Source organism: Galeopterus variegatus, unplaced genomic scaffold, assembly GCF_000696425.1.
Source record: "Galeopterus variegatus unplaced genomic scaffold, G_variegatus-3.0.2 Scaffold7102, whole genome shotgun sequence".
NCBI classification, from domain to species: Eukaryota; Metazoa; Chordata; class Mammalia; order Dermoptera; family Cynocephalidae; genus Galeopterus; species Galeopterus variegatus.
This window is the reverse complement of record NW_007733213.1, coordinates 92,336-99,929: the sequence shown is the minus strand read 5'-3', so window position 1 is coordinate 99,929 and position 7,594 is coordinate 92,336. Positions and strand designations below refer to the sequence as shown.

General features: G+C 48.1%; 1 protein-coding gene across 2 annotated transcripts in view; it reads left to right on the top strand.

The window, feature by feature from the left end:
- Positions 1 to 2,183: 2,183 nt before the first annotated feature.
- Positions 2,184 to 7,594, top strand: part of GJA5 (gap junction protein, alpha 5, 40kDa) — a 14,054-nt gene continuing 8,643 nt past the window's right edge. For both annotated transcript variants that reach the window (XM_008591637.1, XM_008591636.1), the window contains exon 1: positions 2,184 to 2,269. The gene's annotated coding sequence lies outside the window, so the exon portion shown is untranslated. The remainder of the gene's footprint in view (positions 2,270 to 7,594) is intronic.

The following is a 7,594-nucleotide window of genomic DNA, read 5'->3' as shown; positions in this document are numbered from 1 at the left end:
ATACTCTCTGTCCTGTAAGCCATGCTGAGACTTTATGGGTTCTTTAACTGGCCATCACGTGGCTGGAGATGAAAAGGCATTTCCAGGTGTTCCCAGCTTTTGTAGAGTGGCTGAGATGTAGGGACAAAGCCACAGTGTGAAGACGATTTCTCTTGGAGAAGAAATTGGGTATCACCAGGGCTCCCTATTGATTTCACATGCTGAATTCTATCCCAGGACTTTGGTGCAACCATGGTAAGCACAAGCAGGAGGAGACAGGTTTTGTGTTGTGTTCTCTTGGATTGTATTGGGTTGTATTTTGAAGGCACATCCACAGCACTTCCATGTACCAAACACTGTTCTAAGAGCTTTGCACATATTCGTTAGTCCTTAGGACAACCCTGTGAGGTAGATATTATTATTATTACCCCCAATTTACAACTGAGGAAACTCAGGTGCATAGAGATTAACTTGCCCAGTGTCACACAGCTAGTAAGTGGTGAAGTCAGGATTAAAATCTAGACAGGCTGGCCCCAGAATCTGCTCTGATGCTGCATAGGAAAAAGGGGGGAAACTCTGGCTAAGGAATAAAGAATTCTGTATTTGTTTTCACCAGGGCTGTTGCGTCCCTCGACAGAGGAAATTTGGCCCCATGTTCTTTCCCCTCTTGCTGTTCCTAGCCTTTTCACCCATTAAAAATATAGCCCATTAAAGAAATAAACAGTTTTGCGAAATCTTGGAATGTCTGTGAGTGGTGCTGTATGGGGAAGACATGTCTCAGGTGGTAATGTGGAGCAAAGGAACAGATCTGGGGTCTGAAATAAACAGTTTTGCGAAATCTTGGAATGTCTGTGAGTGGTGCTGTATGGGGAAGACATGCCTCAGGTGGTAATGTGGAGCAAAGGAACAGATCTGGGGTCTGGCCCTGCCACTGCCATCTACTACTGTATGTGACATTGACAAGGGAGCTTCTCTCTTGGCCTCAGTTTCCCTGGCTGTTCCAGATGACCTCTGAGGTTTTCTTTCAGCTCTCATGATCTGTGGGCTCTGAGTCATTGGTTTGTCTGATTTCAGTCCACTCATTCTATCGTTGGTATTTGTTGTACTCCAGTGGGGTCCATGGCTAACTGCCTAAGTTGAAGAGTTGGGGGAAGAAGTCAGAGGATGAGGGAGGTTTGAGGGCAGAGGTGCCCCACGGTTTCTGAATTTGCTCACCTGTGACATATGTTCTCTCAAGAGAAAACTTTACTTTCATCGGTTCAATTCCAGTTGGGAGACGTGTATGCTTTTGTGGAATGAGCAAAGAGATGAATTTTGGCATTGTCTAAAACTTCTAATCTTGGCTCTGCCACTTACTTACTGGGTCACCATAATCATGTTCCTTCATTTCTCTGATACTAGGTTTCCTCAAATATGAAATGCAGAAAATGTCTACCTTGTAGAATTGGAAATTGGGATAATTGAGTAAAATAAAAGTATTTAATATATATATGAAGCCCTAGCCCTGTGCTGGCACATCGAAGGTGATCTCTTCTGGTTGGAGGAGAAGGAGGAGAGAATCCAATCCTGGGCGGTGGAAAATGTCCTCTCCCTGATCTTCGGGGCTGAGAGGACAGCATTTTTTCCCTTTCAGGTTACCCTGGGTGTCTATCCTGGGGGCTGGATGGTTGGGATTTGTGAGACTGTGTTTTCCTGTGCTGGCTGATGCTAAGCTCACTGATGTGGGCATAGTAGAGGTCCCCAAAAGGCTTGGTGTGTGAATGAACACCCCTCTTTCCCAGTGACAGGAAAAGGATGGGAAAGAGGGATCTCTTGGGCACTGCAATTTTCCTGCAGATGCCCCCGGAAAGCCTTGGCCCGAGCCATCTGAGGAGGCTCTGCAGAGGGGTGGGCAGGAAAAGACCTACGGAGGTGGTGCACCAGCCAGCTCAGGGACAGGATGAACGTCAAGGACTGCTGCCACAAGGACAGCGGGAGGAGAGGGCTCTGCCTCCTTCTTGGGAGAGCAGGTGAGGACAGGCTGCATGGAGGTGGAGGGAAGAAGACTTTTCAAAAGAGCGTAAAGACTCTAGGAGCAAAAGAGAGGGGGGAGGGAGGGATCTAGAGGGAGAAAGGGGTGGGGAGAGAGAGTAGGAAGAAGTGGGAGGAGGGAGAGCAACAGATACCGATTAAAAAGAGGGTGGAAGAGGAACAACTGACAGGCTCAAGAGCAGAGAACACTGGGCAGTTGAAGAGGCAGCCAGAGCACGAAGAAGCCAACGGCAGTTCCAGGGAGCAGGAAGAGAAGCAGGTAAGGGGGGACTTGAATTTTAAGAGATAAAACTACAAGTCGACAGGAAGCAGCCAGAAGAGAGAGACTTGAATTCTGGGCTAGATAAAAACAAAGCTTTCTCTGTACCTGTGAGTTTATCCTCTGCCCCTCTCACCATTTCCTGTGATAGCGACGTTTGGATATATTAAGAAAGTTTAGCGAGGCCGCAGATAAGTTACTTACTTGATTTATGAGGAGCTGGGGAAATGTGAGTGGAGGGCCCTGGGGTGACAGGCTGCCTCCTGTGGAGCTGCAGCGCTCCGGGGACATCTTAGAAGTGGGTCACCAGTCCACTTCCAAGAACTTTTGTGAAGAGGAATTGGCCCTTTAAAAACAAAACCACAGTGTTTTATGATGCTTTCTTTAGGCGTGGAATCTTTTTTGAAATGCTTTCTGCAGCATCTAGGGGAGTGTTTTGATTTTTTTTTTTCTTCCCAAGGCATGTTGGATGGTTTAAAAATATTCCCTGCTTAGTTTCCTGCAGAGTATCATGTCCCCGCTGTGCCCGGCTGCATGTGAGAAATCTGGGCTGCCACTCACAGTCAGAGGAAAAAGGCCAGTGAGACCCAGAGAGGAAGCCCGGGAGAGGTGCCACTGAAGGTCTCCTTTCCACCTGAGGTAGATGACCACAAGGCAGAAAGGGTCCTGTTGGCTCCTTCCTTGACCTTTCTTCTGAGCATGTGACAAAAGGACCCAGACTCAGGAGCTGGGAGACCCGGTCCCCTGAGTGGCTGTGACCTTGGACTAGACACTTCCCCCTTCTGGGCCTCACCTTCTTCATCTGTAAAATGTGGGATTTGAAGTAGAAGGATCTTTCTGGTTCCATTCAGCAGCAACATCGTGCAAGGCTACGCTTCCATACGCTAAAACAAATGCAACTCAGAATCGCTGAGAAAGGGATGCTGGGCCTGAGGATTTCATATCTGTACTGTTCCTTTGTTCTGTTTTTTCCTTCATTCCCCCTCGCAGCATCCTATCATAATAGAGGGATTCCTGGTTCTTACTCCCCAGCACATCACCAGAGTGGCTGTTTCCCTCTGGCACAACGGGGTGTGACTGGCCTGAGAGAAGGAAGGGCAGTGCGAAGAGCACTGGACAGGGAGTCAGGAGACCTCAAGTCCAGTGAAACTGGACAGGGAAGAGAGCAAGGCCAGTGTGTGGAGTGCAGCACCTCCATCTACCTGGTGGTGTGGCTCGTGGCTGGGGACACAGCTGGTATTTAGAGGCATCCCTGCCTGACTTGCACATCAGCAGGCCAAGTGGCCTCCGTCCCCTCCACCACTGCCCCCAAAGGCACAGCCCAGCGCAGATCCTGATTCACTGCTCTCTGGGGACAGTGCTGAACTTTCTACCCTCCTGCCAGGTCCCCAGGGTGGCAGAGCCTGTTCCCCTGGCTGTGTGTCCAGGCCTTTTCCTCACCCAGCAGCTGCTAGTGAGGAGTCCCAGTGACCACAGCACGCACAGCAGAGCACCCGAGGGGCATCCTCTGAGCATCCCCTTGCACAGACACATGACATTCCCAGAGTCATGGCAGTCACGGAATCAGCTGCCCTGTCTTTCCACTGTCTTGGAACCCCCGAGGTGTTCTTGCTGGGCTCCTGAAACTGGTCATTGTTCTTACCTATTAGCTGCCTCTCTCCTGCTAAGACTGGCCTAAAGTCCTAGGATGCTAGAACTGGAAGAAGTCTCTTAGATTGCCGACTTCCTCCTTTGATAAATAAGGAGAAGGAGGGCTAGAAAAGGGAAGTGACTTGTTGATTATGACACGAGTCAGGTCCATCTCAGTTGGGAGAACACCCTGCTCTGCTCACTCTCACCTAGAACTCCTCTAACCTCTGTCCTACGCTGTTTCCCCAGCTTCTCTCTTCCCCATGCATCTCTCTCTCCCCCAGTCTCTGTGATTTTTCCATTCAAGCATCTCTACAATCCTATTTTATGGCAGTGACACACACCTGCCCATCTGCTCCTCATCATCTCTACTGGCTGGTAGGGGCACAAGCAGTGGAGGGTCTGGGGCTCAGGCAGCCAACAGGGCTGCCACAGTGTCATGTGGCCTCTTGGGTACTGGCTGCCCTACCTCTGTGCCCAGCCAGTTAAAACAGGACAGGGGGCCTGTGTGTGTGGATCAATCAGGACAGGAACTGGAAGACATACAGTATTCAGGGCCAGGAAATCCAAGGCCCAAGCCCTGCCCCCTGTCCCAGGGAAGGACTCACCTACTGGGGATTTCAGCAGATCTCTGTGTGAATTAGCACCCCGAGGCCCCACCTGAGGTCAAGGGTTGAGCTGGCCAAAGGGAAGAGATGCTCATTTTCCTGGAAAGCTTCAGAGCTCCAAGAAAAGAAACTGCCTGGTAAATGCCAGCTTGATGACACTTGGTGAATTAGGAAATAATGGACAAGAAAAATTCAGCATTTAACAATTCACTCACTTTCATAAGGAAAGGGATTTGGGAGGTCTCAGAATTAGAGGTACTGAAATAGCACAGGGGGACTTCAGAGTTTACCTAATTTAGGGTTAGGGCAGAAGGCAGAGCCTGAGAAGTTTGGAGTCATATTTGGGTTAGAATTTCAGCTGTGTGACCTTGGGCAAATGACATAATGTCTCTGATCCTCAATTTCTTCATCTGCCAACAAGGCTAATAAATATCTTCCTTGGAAGGTTTTATGAGGATTAAAATATTTTAACTGGCTTTCAAATAATAGGTGCTCAATGAACAACAGAACAATAAGGTAGAATCCAGGTCACCTGGTTCCCAGCCCAAGTCTCTTCGAATTGCATCTTATTTGATACAAAGGCCTTTCTACAATAAAGATTCACCATGACATATAATTCTCAGAAGGTACTGCTTGATTTTTTTTTTTTGTCTTTTTCCGTGTCTGGCAACGGATCGCAACCCTCAGTGTTGCCCTCGTACCGGACTGGGGACCGGCAACGGGATTGCAACCCTCGGCGTTGCCCCCGCGCCTCGCTCAGCCAGTGAGCGGGAACCGGTCTGTATGTGGGATCCGAACCCTCGGGCGGGAGCGCCGCCGCGCTTCCCAAGCGGCGCACTTATCCAGTGTGCCACCGGGCCGGCCCTGGTACTGCTTGATTTTTATGACCACAGATTTTGTTTCTGGGACTACTTTTGCTGACCTCTAAGCTGGGAGTCATACAATCTGGATTTGTGTCGTTGCTGTGCCATTAACTTGCCATACCATCACAACTGGGCAAGTCACCAACCTCCCATATGTTCTAAGTTAGAGCTGGAAAAGCCTTAGCAACCACCCAGCTCAACCCATTTGTTTTACACATGAGCAAACTGAGGCTCAGGGAGGGGGAATGTCTTGCCTAGGGTCACAAAGACACAGCTAGGACTAGAAAGAGACTCTTTCATAAAATGGTAACATTGTATTTTCAAAGGATACTTCCAGAATCTTAATCCAACCTTCAAACTTCATGAGGCAGAACTTCAGGAGAGGGCAGAGGTGGCTGGGGTCAAAATGCCCCCTCCCCTCCGATCACAGAGTAGACAACCCCCTCTTTCTCTTCCAAGTAGAACTGAGCCTGCTTCAAACCCTTTGTGGGTGTGACTTCAGCTTGGTGACCAGATTCGGAATTGCTGCAGCTCCTCATGTGAAGTCCATCTACAGGCCCAAAAGCTTGAGTTAAAGACACATTAGGAGGCAGGCTGGACCAGTCACAGGAATGAGAGGGGCCTGATCCGAGTGGGCCCTGCACCTCCCTGCTTTCCCAGCCCTGCCCCAGAGGGTCTTGATGCCTAGTGAAATAACTAATTTACAGATAGATTAATATTCTTCCCATTGCCCATGGTTTCCTTATCTCTCTGATAGTCACCTTCCTGCACCAGTGCCACATGCGAGTCCTTGCTGTGTCACTAACCAGACTGCAGCACTATCAGATTCTGCATCAAGTTGGCTAGTTGACTCATGTTTAAGAGGAGTTTTTACTGGAAATGTCAGAAAGACAAACAAACAAGCAAAGAAAAACAAAAAACAGAAAACACCAAAACAAGGCCTACTATGTGTCAGATACTGTTGTAGGTGTTTCCACATATTCACATATTCTTTAATCCCCATGAGTAAACATTCACATTTTTCAGCTGAGTTGAAACTGGGAGGTTAAGTGACTTGCCTAAGGTCAAACAAATAGACAGTGTTGCAAACAGGGTCCTAGCCCCACTATTTCTTAGAAATCATGAGTCCCTCCACCTAACTATTGCTATTTCTGTTGTTCTTGTTATGATCTGACATCAATGGAACACCAGAGCCTGCTGTTTGGCCAGCTGAGAACCCAGCACTAGACACTGCTGCAGCCAAGAACACTTACTGGCTAAAAAAGGAAATAACTTTCTATATGTGAATTCTGGCCAAATGGTGGCAGATGCTGAAAAGTCTGGGAATCCTGAGCACTGTGGGCTGAGGGCCCCAATGTAATAATTAATTCTAGGAATAGCATATGCGAGAGATGGCCAGCCAACAAGTCAGAAGCTAAAAGGAAAAACCCTGGGCCTCTTATGAGATGAGGTAAACTGGAAAAAACCCTGCTCACAAAGTTAAGAGACTAAGTTGTGGTCTTAGGTTTGTCATCATCTATCAGTCCTAGGGCCTCTTTGATTCTCTTTCCCTTTTCAGAGACACAGATGGTGTGGGCTTTGGAGCCAGGTCAACCAGGTTCAAGTCCCTTATGTAGCATTTGCCAGTTGTGAGACTGTACAAGTCAACCTCTGAACCTCAATTTTCTCTTCTGGGAAATGGGACAATACTACTTTGCTAGCAGGGTTAATGGAAGGGTTAGAAAGTATAGCTGAAACATGCTTCACACATGGAAAATACTCAAGTTAGTGCTATTATTACTATTACTTAACTTTCCTGGATCTTAATCATCTTGTGTAAAAATAAGGGGCTGAGTTCGATTGATCTCTAGGTTCCTTTCAGCTCTACTGCACTATGAATCAATGACAAGATGGTGGGAACAATAAAGAAATCAGAGCATTGTAATAAACAGAATTTCCATTAGTAATTGCATAGGTATTAATCAACTTTTTTAGGGTAATTAATAAGGACCTCCCAGTATTTCATTGTGATTTATTTATTTATTTATTTATTTCCTTTTTTTGTCTTTTTTCGTGTCCGGCAACGGATCGCAACCCTCAGTGTCGCGCCCGTACCGGACCGGGACCGGCAACGGGATCACAACCCTCGGTGTTGCTCCCACACCTCGCTCAGCCAGTGAGCGGGAACCGGTCTGTATGTGGGATCCGAACCCTCGGCGGGAGCGCCCCCCCGCCCCCCCGCCCCC